The following is a 21,598-nucleotide window of genomic DNA, read 5'->3' as shown; positions in this document are numbered from 1 at the left end:
GTTAGGATACCAGAAGCAGTTGCTTATCCAGGCACTTAGAATGGAGCTGCAGATTAGCAGGATAATCCAAAGACAAAATGGAGCCAACAAGATCTGAGGATCAGTTAGTTATGGAGCTGGGAAAAGGAGAGCCTAGGATTGACCTCCTAGTTTCTGGTTTGGGCACCTGGGAGGACCAAGGGCAATAGATTTGAGAAGAAAGATGTTCACTTCAGGACATTTCGAATTTGAAGTACCTGAAGACAACCAAGGCAAGGTGCCAGAAAAATGGTTAGTAATGCCGGCTCAGGGGAACTGCCTGGTGGAAGGTACAGGACTAGGAGTCATCTGTGTACAAAATGAAAGCCAAAGGTGTCACCAAGATGGCCTGGAAAGAGTGTACGCCATTACAAGAGGACCGAGGAGAGAACCTTGGAAACACTGACAAAATTAAGGGTTTTTTTAAACTAGTAAGTTTTGTTTGGAGCAGTGTTCCTAAGGTAGCAAGTCATGATTGATGTTAATGATATCCAAATAATAATCTAAGTTTCTTTCAATATTTCATGCATTGGCGCTAACATGAGACGGTGGCTTTCTTACTGCAAACCCAAATGTCCCTGACAATAACAATTACCACAGGTTCCAATATGAGACCGACCTGGGAATCATCAATTCAAATACCACTGCAGGAGTATTTCAGGGAATCCAGGAGATCACATTTATTTTCAGGACAAAACCAAGGCATTATCTGTCCTTTTCACTCTACTGATAGTTGCAAGGACATTGGACAAAACTGCTGGCACCTTAGAGCAAATCAGGGAAGTGGCACTAACTGTACTAGGTACTAGTTAGTAGTCGTGGTTTTCTCACCACCATGCACTCACAGCAAAAAAAAACCCTAATACTGCCATCACTTAAGAATGTGCCTATGAAGCAGTAAAAAGTAATCATTTCTTACATCTCTACTTCTGGGGACATTTTGTGTGATGAAATGGGAAATACACATAAAGCACTTCTGTATACCAGAGTCCAATGAATGTCCCTAAAAAAGGCACTTGTACAACTGTTTGAGATGCAAGGCTGAACAAACCACATTTTTTCTCATGGACCACATTTATATTCAAAAGAACAACTGACAGAAAAACCATGATGATTTAGATCTGAGCATATGGCAGACATTGTCTCAGAAATGAATGAAGTGAGCCTGTCACTTCAAGGAAAACACCTAACAGTATTTGTTCACAATGATACAATTCAAGGTTAAAGTAAAAATTAGAGTCATGGAAAATTTACATTCACCACATTAAACTTGACAGCTCCCCCATGCTTAAAGACTTTTCCAATGACATGAATGGTGGCATTAACAAATGTAATTTTTAAAATACTGTATAATATATTGTGTCAACCTTTGGGATATTTGCATAATTCAGTGAACTAGTATTTTCCAGATGACCCATGACTGATGTTACAAAATCAAAATTTGCAAAAGATTCATTCAAAGTACAAATAGATCACTCATATGGGTTTATATTGCAACTAACCTTTATGTTAAGATGCAATAAGTCTATTATTGTTATTTAAAATAGTTTTAAATTCCTTGGGTTTTATTTTGAATATAGTAAATATTAATAGATATAAGCTACATAAACAAAAGTTCTTTAAGGGTCTCAATAATTTTTAAGAATTTAAGAGGACCTTAAGAACAAAAGTTTGAGAACCATTCTTTTAGGGAAAAACAAAACAGGTTTTAGGAAGGATATTCTCACTGCCCCATTGCCCTTCAATCTTCCCTTCTCTCTTACCTTCTCCATAAGCCCTGCCGAAGTAGTATTTAGAAATGTCAGTCCGCTTTTTTCATTGACCATCTTTGTCTGCTTCTTTAATACACATTCAGTAACAAGTCATGGTTTTATTGCGGGGGAAGTTCTGCATTATTAAATTGAGAATCTGCCCTTCTCAGAAGCTGATCTGGCCTGCAACAACAAAAATATCTTCTCACTCTGATGAATACATATTTTTTCACAATATTTTTAGAATCACTAAGAACTCTGGTCATTTTTATATGACTCTAGCCCATTCTTAGTTTTGAATGCCTGTGTTTTATTAGCTAAGCTGTTCAAGCAGAAAGATAATTATTGCTAACTCTCCTAGTCAATAAAATTTCATTAGATCATCTCCATGCACATGTTGAACTTTAATTATTGTGGTTTCATCATGGTGTGTAAATACATTACAATGAGTAAGTTATTCTGGCCCTAATCAATGGGACTAACAAGAAATTTATATTTATGAGCAAATAATATTCTTAAAGAAATATCCACATGCCTAACTTGGGTTCAATGCTGGTACAAATGTAACTTAAGAATAACATGCTACAGATATATGTACATGAACATTTCCTATGCTTTCTGCCTCTTCATTCAATCCACATTTGAGTTAAATGAATTTCCTTTGCCCTAAATAAATTGTGTTGCATTGAAATCACTTAATTTCTAAGACATGTAGCCAGTGTTTTGGGGCCTCAAATAGCAATTTCCATTTCATAGGTACACATAAAATTTAAAATTTATTCTGACAGAGTGGATGGACAATTGACACATACAACATATATTCAACATTCTTCTAGCAGAGGAAGTAAAGGCAAAAACTGTACTTATTAGACTTTCCTGAAGCTAGGGTTCTGGGTTAGTGAGGATCCACCAATCAGATGCAATCATGTGGGAAATGATTTTGCGATAGAGTTAAGTAGGCAAGAAAGAGCAAGAAGCACCGTTTTGGTGTGGATCAAGTTGGATCTGACTGAGGCTGCAGCAGTGTCACTCTGGAGCCAGGACCTCAAACGAGACTCTAGATTTAACAGATGGCTTCTTGATTATAGCAGAAGCAGCAGTGCGACCCTTTGGGGGCTTTGGGAGCTGTCCATGGGAGCTCAACCTAGAGGCTATTTCTTCAGCTACCCATCCCCAATGATCCTGTGAGCCATTTTAAACCTAGCAATACATTCTATTCTGCTTCTACTAGCTAGAGTCGATTCTGCCTTCTCAACAGTGACCAAGACTTTCATTTAAGACATAGTTCATCAGATATGATACTATCATTGACAATTACTTTCTTTACCCATATCACAGTTATAGTACATGTAGCTGTCATCATTTAACTGATGACACAATAGTTTAATTTCTACCTAAACTTAGAAAATGCATTATCAGAAGTTGACAAGTCAATATAGAAATGGGATTGTTTCTTGGTGTCTAGGTGTGATTAATTTACTGGGAGGTCTGCTGAGCCTACTCATCTCTGATTATAGCTCTCAGGCATCCTGAAGTCACAACATACAGACCCTTGAATTTATGCAATGTTTTTATAGTTGTAAAAGTGTTTTCAAAAGCATTGCCTCAGTTAAAGTTCACAACAATTAGAAAGCAAAAAGGCAAAGAATGGTCATATCCACATTAAAAATGAAAAAACTAAACCTTCAAGAAACTTAAGTAATTTGCTTATGATGTTCTAGATGAAAGGGAGAGGCGGGAGTCGGATGCAGCACATCTACCCGCTAGTCCAGGGCCCTTTCTTGAGTATGTCTCCGAAACAGACTCAGTGTATACTTCAGTTCCCATGTATGTACTGTCACAGGATCACAGCTGTTATCTAGTGGCATTCCCTTCTCTCTTTTACAAATAGAACCCCAGTTTGATTGGAGGCAAAAATAAACCTAATTATGAGGTTACATTTCCCATTCTCCCTTGAACCTAGGTGGGGCTGTGTGACTAAGTTCTGGTCACCGAAATATGAGCAGAAGTGTGAATGGCTTATTTACAGAAAAGGCTGCTAAAAAGAAGTTAACTCAATTGGGAGAACATTTGTATCCTTCTGTTGGGGGAAAAATTAGTTTTGTTAATGTGTCCAAGGTTCTCTCCTGGGCCCCCTTTTAATGGTACTCACTCTATCTGGGTCATCTCCCGCACACCCCTGGCTTTAGCGCCCATTATTTTATACACAGTCGACTCTTGATCCCATCCCTCCCACCTGGCAATTACCCTGAGCTCTGAGCCAGCCTTTCCAATCATTTCCTGGACACTTTCCCTTGGGTGTCAGGCACCTCAAATCCAAGGTGTCCCAAATTGAACATCTGTCTTCTCAAATCTGCTACTTGAGTCCAGATATAATGGCCAGGACTCAATCAGCTATAGTGAATTATAAGACTAGATGTCACTTTCAAAGAATGGAGTAGCAAAACGTGAGAGAGACCCTGTCTCAGTGACTTCACAGAGATGTGCTGCTCCTGAACTTCTTACCTCTAAACTGCTTTTTTTTTTTTACAAAAAAATAGATAAATATCTATTTTGGTTAAGCTACTGTGATTTAGGGTTTACAATTATATGCAGCAGGTCTTAATCCTAACTGATACACATAATTTTCCTGAATTATTTCTATTTTAAGGTTATGTTCTTTTAAATAAATGCTTTCACCAATGAGTAATAAAAGAAAGGAGTGATTATCTCAAGATAATAGCTGTCCCAAGTTACAGCGTCAACCTCTGTATATATTGTTAGATCATATTAAATGTTCAAGAGTAAAAGCTAGATTCTCCTGTATGCATCTTTAAGAATAAAAACTTGAGTTGAGTCAGTGTGTTTTTACAAATTAGGTTTCCCCCTCAAGCTGGATAAAAGAGAACTTACAACACAGGCAACCTTGTGTATGGGTAGTTACTTAACACAGTGCATAGAAACACCACAGCTCACCTCGGTTCACACCTTTGTACCAACTCTCTAGGGGCTCTTAACCTAATTTGTGCCATATACCCCTAATGGGATTGCAAGCTAATTATATTGAACTACAGTTATCAACATATATTTTGAATTTGATATTGTGATATATGTGATTCTTTATTAAAATATTCAATTTCAAGTGTTGCAGTATGTCCAATAATTACCATGACTTTAAAGTAGGAGAATAAATGATATTTTATAGCATCCCACATCACAGAGTCAACTTCTGGATATATTGTTAGATCCATATTAAATGTTCAAGAGTAAAAGCTACATTCTCTTGTATGTATCTTTAAGAATAAAAACTTGAGTTCAGTCAGTGTGTTTTTACAAATTAGATTTCCCCCTCAAGCTGGGTAAAGGAGAACTTACAACATATCAGTGATATCAGTAACAATTGTAATATAAAAGGAAAATATCTAAAATTTCTATCAGAGTCAGAATCATGGTATTATCAATAGGTAATGTGATTGTGGTTTCTGGCCTACATTTATAAGGAAAGAAAATACTAAATTTCATCTACAGATTGGTAAAAAATCAACATATGGATTTTTTTTCCACATCAAGTTCATGGACCCTTTAATTCTAAACACAGATGCCTAGGGAGTATGTGAATCCCAGGTTAAGTCTATGAATCCTGCTTTAAATCATGAAAGAATCCTTGCGATTTCCGCATTCTGCATAAGAGACCACATAAGAGTTCTGGTTTGTGATATGACTAATGCCTGATGGGATTGGTCCTGGGTTTTAGCACCCTTCACAGTTTAAGAACCTTATGAAAGCTGTACTGCATGGATATCTAATTCCAGCCACTGTCATCCAGAAAGGCTGAGATTTTAAAATGGTAATTCCACTGCAAAATGACAAATGACATCAGATTGCAGTTATAGCCAATGCACGGATTAAAGGAAAAATTAACTACCAGCTAGCGGCTCAAAGATCTCTTTAGCAGAGGATTGAGACCCAGGAAACTGGCTATGCATCTACTCTGTACAGATTAGGTTTTGGCAGATCTGCAGATAAAAGACTTCAGTCTCAAAGGCCTTATTTGGGACATCCTTCGGAACACTAAAATCAAATGTGAAACTAAAATAATAATAATACTAAAAATCAAATTCCTTTGAAAATTCCCCATAAACATTAAGCTTTAAGCACTCTCCAAAATCCAATTTAATAAAAGAAATTTCTACAATAAAGTGTGCCTAATGAGAACAATTTAAGGAAATAGTTCTAGTGCCTTTGTCTACTATTAAAGAGACATACACAAGTAAAATATGATGGAGTGCTCATTGCAAAGAACATGTTTTAAAATTTTATCAACACCATAGGAGATTTTAAAAGACAGTCTCAGTGTTATCCATAAAAACAGACCTTAACCCAGCCTTGGAGTAATTTTTGAAGCCTATATTTAATCAGTTTGGTGAAATTAAGAAAAATCAAGAGACAATATTTCTGACTTAGAAGGTAGTTTCCAGTGGCCCAAAATTTGAGGGCAAAATGAACTTTTAACAAAATGATACATTCTGCTGAGACAATTTATTATCACAAATTTCATTAATAGATGCAGAGGTCATACAAAAAAATTATAAATGTGTCCTGGCAATTCTAAGCACACAAAAGCACCACACAATGCCAGATTTAGAGTCAGAGAAACCTATTTTAAATCTTGGCTGTGCCACATATTTCACTGTGTGAACCTGAAGAAGTTACTTAGCCTCTCTGATCCTCAATTTTTTCATCCATAGGAATTATATTTGCACCTGTCTCTTAGACTTGTAGTGAGAATTAAGTAAGTAAATAACTGTAAGACACCTAGAACAGTGCCTGGTATATCTAAGCACTATATATTTTTATCATGAAAAATTTTTTGTGAGGACTAAATGTGATGTTACCTACAAAGTTCTTGGCATGTTGTCTGGCATATACTTAATGCTCAGTAAGTGACAGTTTGCATCAGAAATAGAAGTACTAGTATTGGCACTTAATAATGTTGGAACTAGTGTTGATATCAGAATGAATAGAGTAAAATCTTACCCTTTGCAACAGCAATGGACTGACCTGGAGAGCATTATACTAAGTGAAATAGAATTACTGTAATAGAGTGTTGCTATTAGTATGTGCATTGATGTTGGTCTGGCTATCAATACTGGTATCAGTTCAGTTTGACATTATCTTGGAATGCATGCCACAGTAAGGAGCTCCTCCTCAACATGCTATTGCTCTGAGGAACTCTTTTTCTGCCTTGCCTCAAAAAAGATGAGGGCTGGGACCCACCATCCTTCTTTAAGCATATCTTAGAAGTGGATTTCAAATCAACAATTCCCTGGCTGTGTACAGCATGGCCACAGACTCAGTGCCATTGTGTTTGGGTTCAGGCAATAGGGCCATGCAGCCCGAATAATACAGTTCTCTCTCAGGATTACCTTACTGGCAAGGAACTAAATATACCTGAGACAGTTACACTGTCTTTGGTCCCTACAGCCACCAGCCCAGTTCTAGAAAGGCCAGCTATTTCTGTGCTTAAGCTGGATACATTAAGAAAAAATTCAACAGCCCAATAATTTACTAATTTGTTAGTTGTGAAAAAAAATTCCATAAAATCCCATTATCTGGAATATACAGAAATAAGATCTTGAAATTAGCTACATTCCCTGGGAACAGAGATTACCCTGGAAACCATCCATAAATCACCAACCAACGATAATGAGGTCGTGAGGAGTGTCCTGGTTCCCATGCCCATCTCAGGAATTCTGAGCTATCTCCTGTTGGCCAAAAGAAATGTGCCCATTTTAATAATGATCTTAGTCACCCATTAATTAAGTACCTACTATTTGCCGGATATCTTCCATAAAATACCCCTATTTCTTCTCATAACAATACTGTGAAGAAAGCATTATCATCTCCAATTATTTAATAAAGTAACGAAGTCCCAAATCTTAAATAATTTGCCCAAAGTCACTGGGTTACTAGGTGGAAGAGCTAAGATGCAAACCTAGGTCTTCTCAGTTCCAAAACCACTTAAAGGTCCATTCTCCACTTAAAGTTAGACAAGGTTGACAGGAAGAGCCATCACTATTCAGGAGCAAATGTCTCATCTAACTCCTGGGTCAGCTGGGCAAGAGCAGCAGTGCTGAGCACATCAGAGCAGACAGCACTGCGGGTGGTGGCAGGAAGAAGGGGAATAGAGAAAGAGCAGTCAAAATGGGAACCTGAGTGACAAAAGGAACAGCAAGGTGGCCAGGAGCTACAGCTATCACCAGGCCCAAGCAATGCAGCTCAGAAGAGGCCGAGTGCAGAGCTATAGTGAGTCCCAGCCTTGTCCTCCCCGTGTCCTACTTAGATACACACACCGACCCGGTGACCCGAATAAAGAGTGAGCGTAAGTGCCAATTAGGCCCAAGTAGCAAGATGCTGGGGAAATGTCACTAGGTGACAGAGCCAGCTCAACTGCACCCAGACACGGGCAGAGCACACCTTCATTCTTTTGAAGAAATAGATTCACCCACTGCCCGAAGGTCATCCTGGGCCCATCTCTGCAAAGACCTCTGTATGAATCATCCCTGAGTGGGCGACGGGTGCGTCTCCAGGAATGGCGTAGGTCAGGGACTTCATCCGACTTCAATAGCAGCTGGGGTTTTTCCCTTTATTTATTTATTGTTTTTATTAAGTAGAGGAAGAAGATATGCAAGGTAAAGAGAGGTTCCAGAGAGATTTTGTAGTGCACATGACATTTGTCTTTAGAACTTCACTTCCTTCTCTGTGCACTTGCACCTCCCTTTTTCTGGGCACATTTTCCCTTCATCCTGCTATCTGGCTGACCAAAGTTCCCCTCCAGGGCCCCCAGTAAAGGTTTCTTCTCCCCTAAAATGCCCACCACTCAAAAATGTACCCTTTATACATCTCCTCCCTCAATTCCCCACCCTCCTCAGAAATCCCTTTTCCTCAGTATAAGTATCAGAAAACCAATCTGATTACACTCATCTCTTCCAGGTGTAAATGAAAGATATCCTAGCTCAGGGAACCCTCCAGGTAGATTTCTGATGGAAACCTAGTGACGGAGAAAATACCCTTGAGCCAAGAGCCTTTCCTTCAAGCACATCTTTGAGATTCCTGATAGGTCTCCTCCGCTCCTGTTGAGAGGAAGAAAAGAAGGAATTGGGAAGCCTAGGGTTTTCTCCAGGACTGTGGGGTAATTATGCAGTCAGGTCCTCTCACGTGGCTGAGGTGGGGTGCTCAGGTGTTCTTTGAGACCCTCAGTGTGTCAGTGCAACGACTAAAGTGTCAGAAATCAGAGCACAGTGCTAATAGAAAGCAGGTGGTAGTTTTGCTAAAAGCAATGATTCCATCACTCTGCTCTGGGTGTTGCCTTCGGCATTGTTTGCTAAGGGTTGGATTCTGGTAACTAAAACTCCCGATCCAAGCTAGAAGCTGGTGTAAAAAGAGAATAGTAGCTGGTTCTCCCACCAGTAGGAAAGGAGGTGAGCTCTTTTCCCTCCTCCCAAGGAAAGAAGAGGTCACGGGAACTTCTTGTCCCTCCTCCTTCCAAAACCACTTCTCAGCTGCCTGCCTTTTTCCGGAAAAACACAGCTTCCAAGGCCCTTGAGTAACAGATTCAAGACCTTCAAAGAGGCCCTCAGGGCAGTTTCCCTGCTCTTCATTTTATTTTTCCCTTTCAAGGCTTTGGTTGTACAAAATAATTACAACGACCCTTAATATGTGCTACTTACCATTTATGCCTTGTTACCATGATGCACAATAATTATGGCTATCATTATATATATGTCTAACTTTATTATAGGTGTTATTTGAATGGAATTCTAAACTCTGTTCGCACATACTCCTACTTCATAACTTATTGCTCAAGTGGTGTAATCATTCACTCACAACTTTAAAAATATTAGGAGAACCATTAATTAAGAGGTCAGGTTCTAGTCCCAACTCTGATTATAATTAGCTGTGTGATTTTGGGCAATTCCCTTTGTCCATTTGGGTCTTGATTTTCTCCAACATAAAATGATGTAATGGAACTAAAAAGCTCTCTAATTCACCATCCACCTCTAAAATTCTGCAATGTTGGGATTACACTGATATCAAACATTCTTTAACATTATTAAGGAGACTTTATCTTCAAGGAGACTTACACAACCTCAAAAAGTATTATAAAAGCTGCCTATGTTGTGAAAGCCTGCCATTCACTGGGCATCATATCTGTCCTAAGTGCTATTTCAGGCATTTCGCAAACATGGTCTCATTTAACCTTCTTAACAAACTTACTATTACTCTGATTTTAGAGATAAGGAAACAAGTTCAGTCTCTCCAAGTCAGCAGAGCTGGAATTCAAATAACTGAACTCTGACTCTGAAGCCTGTGTTCTTCGAGTCACATTGCGATGCCTCCAAAATAATTTTGCATAATGTAAATGAGGTATGAGATTGGTTTGAATCTTTCCCAAATTTGAAATACACCTGGAGATTTGTGTGTGTGTGTGTGTGTTTTTCCTCCTATCCCTTCTCCTTTCTTCCCCTCCTTCTTAGTCAGCTAAAATTTCCTGTAAATTAACTTTTTTTAATTATCTGTTTCTTTCCCATAAAATAAAAACTTGAGTGGCTACAAATATTTCTGTTACTGGAATTCATTGGCTGTTGAATATTTGATAAATTCAAATTTACTGATTTATCCTAAAAGTCAACAATCACACAGAAAATGTCCTAGAATGATTTATATGCAGAGAAAGGCTCTGGAACTACATAGGTGAAGTTTAACTATCAGCTCTGCTGGTGAAGAGTTCGGTGACTTGAGGTGGGTTACTAAACGTCACTGGTTATGAGTTTACTCATCTGTTAAAAAGATGCAATAATGCCTGCCTCACAAGGTAATACTAAGGACTGAGGCTGCTAATGTAAGTGAAGACAGCTACAACAGTAAGAATGAATGCTGATTAAGGACCAGGTATTGTGCTAAATATTTTATTGTATTATTTAATTAATCCTCACAACTGCATATGAACCGAGTCCTGTAATTATTCCCATTTTACAAATGACAAAACTAAGATACTGCAAGATTAAGTAATTTGCCCAAGTCGTGTAGGTAGAGAATAGCAGGGTCCAGATTTCAATCTATCTTCAGGGCCTAGACTCAAAATAAGTTGCTTGAACTAGAAGAGAAAGCTGATAAAGGTATATTTTTTTCACCCTTATAAGTGTTCAAAGAGATTTATAATAAGAAGCTGATCAACACATTATTTGATAAAGTGAATTTAATTTTTCAAAAGTCCTAAATTTCATAGAGAATATTGTATCTGAATGTTGGAAAGTATAGAATGACCTACTTTAAGCAAAGAAGCTTTAAATAAGGTCTGTTTTAAATAGCACACCCTAGAGTACTCACCACAAAAATTGCCAACCATTTATCAAGTGAGCTGGCAGTGTGCGTGTGTGTGTGTGTGTGTGAGTGTGTGTGTGTGTGTGTGTGTGTGAGAGAGAGAGAGAGAGAGAGAGAGAGAGAGAGAGAGAGAGAGGGAGAGAGACGGTATTTCACCCACTGACTTTTTTCTTCTGACATTTGGTAAATAGACTTTTGTTATTGCCTTTGATACCAAATAATTTAGTCTTGACTCTTAAGCTTGAACACAGAATCAAGATCAGTCACATTTTAGGGGAAAATATTTAGGCATCTGAGATCCTTATTAGATTTCTAATTTTATAACTTGATTTTTATCAAATGATACAAATCCCACAAAAGCAAGGAAAGAACGGAGGAAGGGAGGGGGGAGGAAGGAAGGGGGGAGGAAAGTAAGGAGGAAGGGGGGAGGGAGGCAGAGAAGAAGGAAGAAGGGAAGAGCTAGAAACTAAGGCAAAAGGATATAGCCACGAACATCCAAGTCAATAGAAGAATATCTCAGAAATGAATTTAAAAAATGAATACATAAAGATGTTCATCAAATACTTTGAAGATAAAAATATGAAACACTTTACTGAGGCAAAAACATACTGTTCATATACTTACCAAGTATATTAAAATTCAGGCCTATATTCTGTAGGTCTGAAAATGAGAGAACCAATCTAGTCCTGCAAATGAGAACAGGAAGTGGTTTCACTGGCAATAAAATGCATCACTTAGTAGGAATTGGGAAGGATGTCTGCAGGCTTGTGGGTGTGGACAATTAGACAAGCAATGTGACATGACGTCACATGTAGAAGGGCAGAAGTGTCTCTTCTAGCTAGAAATCACCAGTTCTGGGCTCTGCTTCAGTCCTGTTATTTAAGTTCCTATGTGGTTTACAGTAAATTATTTAAACTCTTTTAATGCATCAGAAATGACGATACAACCACAGTTAAGCTCTATAGTCCATCTGAAACTCAATTTAGAAAAGCATTTTGAATGAAATAGTGACATGGTTTTCCATTTCTATTTGACTAAGTTTGTTTTCAATGTACTTAAGGTGAGTTGAGGCTAAACATGTATATTTCAAATACGGTGGATCGCTCCATATTTGCGGCAAGTAAGAAGAGATGTAGATAGAGAATTCTTGCTAATGGGTTCTTCTCTTGGGGTCATTCTTCATGTTCTAGGGAAAATCTGTGTGAAAAAATGTGAGAATACGAAGCCCACTGGATAGGGGAGGAGGGTGTTAATCAAGAACAAAATTAAAGCTCTAGGACATTGCACAGCCTACATTCTGAATTTTGTTTTCTTGACTGAAGTTAGATATTAAAAAATAAAAATACTGCCCACCCGGGCGTGGCTCAGCAGTTGAGCATCAACCTAGGATCCAGGAGATTGGGGTTCGATTCCCAGTCAGGGCACATGCCCGGGTTGTTGGCTAGGGAGCCGATCAATGACTCTCTCATCATTGATGTTTCTATCTCTCTCTCTCCCTCTCCTTTCCTCTCTCTGAAATCAATAAAGATATATTTTTAAAAAAGAAACACTAAGTACTGTGGGATTCAACATCAGGAAAGAGAGAGCAACCAAAACTGATCACAGTATTTTTTCCATTTAAATCGATTTGTTAATTGGGTTAGGATCCTACTGCTAAAAGACTAGGACTGGTGAAGATTAGTTTATTTTTAGATAGTTGCTATAAAATTCTCCAGTGCTTCTTTCAGACTGGAGTCCAAAGAAGGGTAAATGTTTTTTAAAGTAACAAAAGGTTAAAATTTCTTTCACATTGGCGGCTTTGTTCTCATGAGCAGAGAGTTCGATTTGAAGACATCACATCTGTGCTCTGTTCCTTGCTGTACACCATGACTAGCTTCCAGGCCTCCGGCTTCTATCGGAGGAAGTTTTACCTTTCCCAGCATTAATGTATTGTGGTTGAGCCCCTTATAACTTTAAAACATATACCACAACCTCATACATGTATTCATTTCAAACTATTTACCAACTCACTATTTTTTCTTCCATGAATAATGCATAAGAAAATGAAATAAATGGAATCAGCCTCTTAAAAACAAAACTGAAGGTGAAAAACTATCCTTGCAGAACACCTTTCCAATCAAAGTCAGATGACTGGGAAGCACCAGTGACCTATCCTCCAACATTTCAATTCCTCCATTTCTCTTAAGACCCATCCCTTTGTCTGCCTTGTGTTGTTGTTGTTCTACTTGTGTTATTTCCTTTTCTTAAGTCTTAAATTCCTTGAGAGCACTGTATACGCTTATTCCATCTTTGATTACGCCCCAGGGCCAACCTCAGTGTCCTGCGGATGGTGTATATTCAATAAATTTTGCTATCATTCTTCTTTTTACAAAAAGGATTGTCCTACTTCATAGATAAGGAAATTGAAGAATTAACAAGACTTGCTCAAGGTCACACAGTAAAGGAGAAAGTGGCAATTTGCAAGGTTGCTTCATGGTCTTTATCATTCTATTATATGAGCCTATAAAATCATCCCCATCATTAAGTTACTTTGTCAGAGAACTTTAAGTGAAAGCTTCCAGATTTGGCTGGCTACACGTGCACAACTTCGGGCCATTCACTGCAAAGCCACAAACCTCTGAGATCACTAAAAGTTTTATTTCCAGTTTCACTGGGATGTTGGACTGTACTTACTCAAATCTGCCTCAAAGCACAATGTTGTCAACTGTCACAAGGTGGATATGGCTGGGCTGCTCTATCCAGTATTTGGTGGAAGGCTTCCAAAAAAGTCCAGGTAATGCAGGAAGTGGCAGGTGACTCACTGTTAGTCACCTTCATTCTGAATCATTCTCCGCCAAACTGCTCAAGACAGTAAGAAAAAGACAGCTAGAACATCATGACCCCAGGGAATTTTGAAAGAAGCCACTTTGGCTTTTCTCTAATTTTCCACACTCTTCTCTTGCTGCCTCCCTGACCCTGCCTTCCCTTCAGGTTGCCCAACCTGGTCACCACCATTCTTGTCTTCCTCTTACTCAGACTGTCTCTCCCGATTCTTTCGGGCCAGGTATTAAACTCCTAGGAAAGAAGCTCTCACTCTTGGTCAAGGCAATCTCTTCCTAGCCAAGCAACATGTTTTCATTTAACTAGAGCCTTTTCAAGTTAATGCCCATTTTCATGCTCTAATCCAAGGGTGACAAGTAGGTTTCATCTCATGTGTTAATTGCAGCTGATTGGCAGTGGGGCCTGGGTTGCTGAGCAGTTAGAGATGCTGAGGTCATACCTGGGCTCAGTGGTGAAGAGGGTTTAATAGATAGTTGGTGCTCTGGGCGTGGGCGTCTTCCATGCATTTGTCATCCCTGACCTCACAGGAAGGGCTTTCAATGGTAGACATCTAGAGAGGGGCAAGAGGAAAGGAATTACCATAGCAGTCCAGTGTGACTGGCGTATTTAAGTAGATCAGACTCTGTGGCGTTCTGCAAATTATTTAACTCAAGAATCTTCAGACTCCACCACATGCAAGGTTAGTTTAAGCCAGAAATGCTATTCAGCAGATATAATGTTCTTATGAGGTTTTAACTCACTTATATTATCTAAAGCACTGAGGGTTTTATTTTTGTTTCATTCATTTATTTTTGTTTCAAATATTTGTATTGTTTTATTCAAAAGTAAAGGTTGAGACTCTATCTTTTGGTCCTAGTTATAAATTGGTTAAGTACTTACTGTCATCCCTCCCCCACTGAGTCCCAACTACACAAATTACTTTTAATTTCCCTTTCTAAAAACAATGTTATCTAATGTCATTGCCTAGCTACCACATACCACTAAGCTGAAAATACTGCAAGAGTTGGAATCAACTTTGATTTACTATGTATTCACAGAAATATAAATATTTGAGAAACGAATGAATTCCCTCCTCTACCTTACAGATCTGATGTGCTTCCAAACAAATACAGGAGGTATATTTTCATAAAAAGACTCATAACTTGCATTTTTCTTCTGTTTAATTTGCAGAGGTGCTAGAGGCACCTCTGACAATGGCAGAGCCATAGCTACCACGACAAAAGTCTGTAAGACTTTTGTACTTGTCCTTAAAATGGAGGCTGCTTCAAAGCCTGTCACTTTGGAGTCTGCCAAAGTGACCAAAGTGACCATTGCCAATGGATCCAAACCACAACCAGCAGCTGAGAGCTCCTTGCCTCCACTCTCAGAGCTACAACATAGTCATCGGGTCACCGGCAGTACCAGCAGTGCAGCCTCTAGAGAAGCCAACGACAGCCTAAGAAAGCCTGGAAAGTGGAAAAAATCTATCTTCATTGCTGGCCTTTTGCTGTTATCCAAAAAAGACTCTAAGCTCTGTGAGGGTGGAAACCACAACTATCTTGCTCATTTTTGCATTCCTAATTTATAGCAGTGTAGGGTACATAGCTGGTACTTAAGAAATCACTGTTGAATGTGTAGAGGATGGATGGAAGGATGGATGGATGGATGGATGGATGGATGGATGGATGGATGGATGGATGGATGGATGGATGGATGGGTGGGTGGGTGGGTGGATGGATGGATGGATGGATGGGTGGATGGGTGGATGGATGGATGATGGATGGATGATCGATGGATGATCGATGGATAGATGGATGGATGATGGATGGATGGACAAATGAATTAATATTGTTCCCTCCAATTGCTTTATGTTAACATGTTGGCATGAAACAAACAACAAGCACACAGATGGCTGTAGTCAGGGAAAACATTAGATAATTTGACACAGGAAGTAACTATCAAGCAAATGATTTTTTTTTTTTCTTCATAAAAGGAGAAGCCTTTTTGATGTAGCACTTAACCTGAAAGTTGTTTTCTTCCTGTGAGGTTAGGGCAGTATAACACATTGAAAAGAGAGTAAAGAAATTCCTGGGTGTTCGCAGGCAGCTGTAGAAATCAGCATCGGAGAATTTTCCTTGGAGAATGGTTTCTTACACTCCAGTAATGCTTGAATCTGTACAACAGCAAAGAGGAATGGACATACCCAGAGCTATATAAATACAGTTCATAAAGACTCCTACCCAGAATTTCAGTGCAGAGTACTCTTATACTACATTGTCTATACATAATTTATCAACCCTGAAAATAAGAAGTCACTACTCTAGGGTGCATCGGTGGGGGAGACAGGGTGGATATTGGGCATAAAATATGAATCAAAAAGAGGTTCAGCAAATAGTGTTGGGCTAACACATATTTACTCTTAAGTATTTTTAGCTATAGTTTTGTACTGGTAAATCAGTCAAAATGAATATAGTACAGAAACAACTTATTGAAGTATAATTTACATACCATAAAATTCACCTGTTAAAAAGTATACATTTCAATTTCATAGTAACTCCATGCAGTTGTACATGAAGTAGTGATTACAGCATAGTTTTAGAACATTTCTATCACTTTCAAATTTTCTCTTACCCCATATTCAGTCAATCCCCACTTCCATGCTTAAGCCAGGTAATTACTGTCCTGCTTTTCTGTTTCTGTAGATTTGCCATTTCCAGAAATTTAATATAAATAGGATCATGCAAGATAATAGTCTTTGTGTCTGTCTTCCTTCAATTTTCATGATGTTTTTGAGGTTCACCGATGATATGCATACATCAATAATTTGTTTCTTTTCATTGCTGAATAGTATTCCATTGTATAATACCCATTTTGCTTAACCAGACAATGGGCACTTCAATTGTGTCCATTTCTTAGCTATTATAAATAATGAGTCTATGAGCATTTTTCTACAACTTTTTGTGAACATATTTATTTCTCTTGGGTATATACCTAGGAAAGGAATTGCTGAGTCTTTAGCTAAATTTATGTTTTACTTTTAAGGCACTGCCAAATGATTTGCATAAGTGTGTGCACCATTTATATTCTCACCAGTAATGTGTGTGGCCTCCAGTTTCCCACATCTCCTGACCTTGATAAAGTCAGCCTTTTGGAGCACAGCCTTTTGGAGCACCAGTGAGTTTATGGTGATATCTCATTGTGGTTTTTAATTTGCATTTCCCAAACCAAGGATGTCGAGCATCTTTTCATGTGTTTATTAGCCATGCAGATTGCTTTTTAGTGAAATGTCTTTCAAATCTTCTGCCCATTTTTAAATTGGTTTGTCATCTTATTGAATTGTCAGTGTTCTTTTTTTCTGGACACAAGTCCTTCAGCAGATGTATGACTTACAAATATTTTCTCCTAGTCTGTGGCTTGTCTGTTCATTCTCTTAATGGCACTTTTTGAAGAGCAAAAGTTTTTAATTTCAATGATGTCCAATTTATCTTTTTTTTTTTTCTTTTACGAACTGTGCTTTTCGTGTTGCATCCATATTTTTTCCTTTTTTGGTTTGGTTTTTATTTTCTTTTTCTTTTTCACTTCATTTCTTTGTACTTTATATCCATATATTTCTAAAGTTGTATCTTTATGTTGAAATTAAACTTAATCAGCATCTCATAACAAAGTGTTTATCTAATTACACTCCTCTTTCTTTCATAAAATTACATGTTAAAAGAGCCCCACTGGGAATTTTTAAAGTGAGAGGAACTCATTTGGCAATTTCAATAAATATTATGATGCCCCAAAGGCCAGATAATAATAGTGATTTCTCACTAAGGGCTTACTATGCCTGATACTGTTTTAAGCTCTTTGCTGGTATTAACTCATTCAATCCTAACGCTCATGTAGTAAGTATAATTACTATCACCACTCTAGAGGTAAGCAAACAGAATATTTAAGTAAGTTGCCCAGAAAATGGCAGAGCTGAGAGTCGAGCTGGCAGTCTAGCCCCTGAGTCCGCCTGTACTCTTAACCACTGCCCCTAAGCAACTTCCCCTACAGAATGACTCCCCAGATAAGACCTGTTTCTGTGGGGATATGTGGTGGGTGTCTAACATAGTGTCACCCCAGCTCCTCTTCTCTGGAAATTGCCTAGTCTGCCCATGGGAAGGGTTCCTGTTTCTGTGGTGTGACCTTCCCACTGCACCCACCCCTTCCCTGCCCCACACACAGACATTGCTGATTAAGCCAACTGTGAACAATAACCTAAACTGAGCATATATTGTCACTCTCACTTGGTGCTTAAGAAACAATGGAATTGGGAGCCAAGTCAAGTCACTGGACTGCTACAGGCTGGGACTTCTACCAACGGCGACTGTAGTCCCAGGGCCTTCCTTGCCTTCTCCCTTCCCGAGGCCTGGCTGTTCTGTAATTCCATGGTTTCCTGAGATGCCTCTATATTCTTCTAATAAGAACTCAGGTTGGTATCTGTTACTTGCAGCCAACAAGCCAGCGCTACTACAGGCAGCCATGGCTGAGGATCACTCTGTCTGCCCAGGGTCCACAGGCTGCCCCATCACAACATGGGTTTCAGGACCCCTCCCCAGACCTGCAGGCCTCACTGAGCCCTCACCGAGAGCTGGTGACACTTGCTTGTCAACTGTGTCTTTGATGAGATAGTCTTTCTAGGCTTTCTGGGAGACAACTAGCTTACTTGATAAACTAAACTGCTAATGAGAGAGCTGGAAGAAACCTCAGTCCCTCCTTCTTACTCCCAGGTAGCACAAGTAAACTGTAACAAGGGACTTCTGAAGACAATGGCACTATTGTTTTCAAAACCAAGTGGCTTTAATAGGTGCTATTTGGGCTATTTTCGTACAGAAGAGAGAAGGAGTTCTTCTGGGCAAGAGGGGCTTTATTGCGCCCCTGCATTGGCTTTCTCTGAACAGCAGCTTCTTTCCTCCTCGCAGAGGGCGAGCTGGTGAGCAAAGAGCCATCACTAAACTCCATCAGTGACAACTGTAGTTCCAGAGAATGACTTGGAAACCTGCAGCAGCTCCAAAAGTGACTCTAGCTCCAGTGTCAGTAACAAGTGACAAGGAGTTCTGTTTGGGGGAAAGAGCATGGGCATTGGAGTCAAATCAACCACTACTCAAATTCTAGCTCACTGCACACACAGGCAACTTCTGGGCCCATTTCCCCATCTTTAAAATGCAGTTGATGATAGTAGCCACATTGAAGGGTTGAGGAATCATTTGTAAAAAGCCTGGCACACTGTCCCCTCTATATTATTCAGGTTTACCCTTTTCAAAAAGCACCAACTCCACAGCTCCTTGTTATTTCTCTCTCTCACACACACACACAAGCACAAGATAATTCACAAAAGAATCATAATTCTGAGTGTAAAAGTGAGACATTTCACAAGTAGTTTTGTGGAATTATTTAAGTCAGCTGATACATACTCAGTGCCAGCTTTCTAAGAAGGCCATGATGTAAGCTAGAGGAAATTTTCCTATAGTTGCAATTTGGCGAGCATCTCTTGGACTATGCAGCAAATGTTACCAAACAATTGAAAAGCTATCTAAAGCTTCAGAATATTAAAAATTCAGTATTATTTTCCTTGCTACTTACTTTTGAACAGTTGCAAGAAAATGGCTGAAAATTTCACTTTCCAAACATAAAGGGACACTTTTCTAATTTTTTCAATACCTTTGTTTTTTCCACCAAACATGCCATTCATCAGTATCTCTAGATCAACTACCTTTGTAGCTGATGTGGATACTGAAATCACCCACTGAAAGAACATAATAAAGATATCTAAATCTGGAGTGAATTCCTAAAAACCCATAGGAAAATCTACCAATTTAACCTTTCAAAAGTACATCCAGATGTAAATAAATAATAATAAAATCACAGTGGCTAACATTTGAGTGCTATGTACAAGGCAATGTGCAAACGATTTAAAATTGATTTTTAACTTTAATCATCACAAGTCTATAAGGTACATACTGTTCTTATTCCAGTATTTTTAGGTGAAGAAACTCAAATTTAAGATGTGGAAATAGTGTGGGTTCTCACAGCTAATAAGTTATGGAGTCAGAATTTTAACTCTGGCATTTTGACCCAGAACCCAAGTTCTTAACCAAGATATTTTTTAATTGTCATAAAATATGCATAACCTAAAATTTACCAATGTAACCATCCTTAAGTGTACAGTTCTGTGGCATGAAGTACATTTATATTGCTCTGTAACCATCCCCATCACCCATCTGCAGAACATTTCCATCTTCCCAAACTGAAGCTCTGTCACCATAACACGCTAACTCCCCATTACCCTCCAGCCCCTCACAACCACCATTCTACTTTGTCTCTATGAATTTGACCACTCTAGGTACCTCATATGAGTGAAATGATACAGTATTTTTCCTTTTGTGGCTGGCTTATTTCACTTAGCAAAATGACTTCAAGCTTCATCCATGCTGTAGCATGGAACAGAATTTTCTTCCTCTCTAAGGTTGAGTAATATTCCATTCTATGTAGATACCACATTTGGTTTATCCATTTATTTGTGAATGGAGACTTGGGTTGCTTCCACCTTCTGGCTCTTGTGAATGGTGCTGCTATGAGCATGAGTGTAATGAATATCTGTTCTAGACCCTGCTTTCAATTCCTTTGGGAATATACCCACTAACCAAGACATTTTAAATAGTTTTCTTCTCTTTGCTATTGGCCAGTTATTCTTTGTGTTTTGTTTGCTTTTTGTAAATGTCTCCACTTTTGAAGCAATTACAAATGTGTAATATCCGGGAAGATTCTTATGTTCTCTTAAGCTGGTAGCATGCAGAACAGCAGGAGAAGGCTGGGCTGGCTCACAGCTTGGGTTAATATAGGCACATGCAGGCCAACTAGTGAAGCAGACAGAATTTTTCAGGCCAAATATATTTTAAATATAATTTTTCTCCCTTGGCTAACATGGCATTTTGACATGCTTTTTTAGGCATTAAGGGCATGACAAGCCACTAAAGAATTTAGATAGAGACAGAAGCGGAAAGGGATCCTAGTTTAAAAAAAAAAAGTTGTGGTTCTGAGGTTGACTGAAAAGTAGGAAGGAAATGTATATGCACATTAGTGATGTTAAAGGCATCTTTAAAAAGGCAAAAAGATGTAATTTAAAAAGAAAAAAAAAATGGATAGGATCAGTTAGAGCAGGGCACTGAGAGATAAATGCCCTTAGAAGCTGCTTCTACCACTGTTAAACTTTTATCGAACATTTACCAATTTTTATCAGAATCGCACTGAGTAATGATTTTCTTCAAATATATTCCCTAAGCCAAAATAGCCTACTCCCCCTGACATACAGTCGGGTAGGACTCTTTTCTTTCTTTTTTATCTGGGTTGAGCATCTTCCAGAATTGTCTTTGGTGGTTTCTCCCCTATTTAAGCCATCCTTCATTACTTCATCCCTCTACACCACAGCAGCATGGCAGGGTAGAGGGACCACGAGCCCTTGGGAAAGAGCCTGGGCTTCAGTCCTGGCCCTGCCTCAGACTGACATTATGGCCTCATACTTTTTATTTAGACTCCATTGAGCTGTTTCCTAACCTGAAAACAGGGATAAAAATACACAACTCAGAGAATTTTTTTAATGGATCATATGAGATAAGTTCCTAGTACATAGTATATGCTTA

The 21,598-nt window shown here is 38.7% G+C and overlaps 1 long non-coding RNA gene across 1 annotated transcript in view; it reads right to left on the bottom strand.

Annotated features, from left to right (window-relative positions):
• The window catches only part of LOC308553192, a 118,616-nt gene that overhangs the window by 88,526 nt on the left and 8,492 nt on the right, over positions 1-21,598 (bottom strand). The window contains exons 3-5 of the long non-coding RNA XR_013998208.1: positions 14,392-14,502; positions 11,757-11,818; positions 1,782-1,952 (exon numbers count right to left, since the gene is read on the bottom strand). This is a non-coding gene — a long non-coding RNA (uncharacterized lncRNA). The remainder of the gene's footprint in view (positions 1-1,781; positions 1,953-11,756; positions 11,819-14,391; positions 14,503-21,598) is intronic.

This window comes from Miniopterus schreibersii (genome assembly GCF_964146895.1).
Source record: "Miniopterus schreibersii genome assembly, chromosome: 2".
Taxonomy (NCBI): Eukaryota; Metazoa; Chordata; class Mammalia; order Chiroptera; family Miniopteridae; genus Miniopterus; species Miniopterus schreibersii.
Note: the sequence above shows the minus strand (reverse complement) of the source record. Positions and strands in the feature narration are given on the sequence as shown.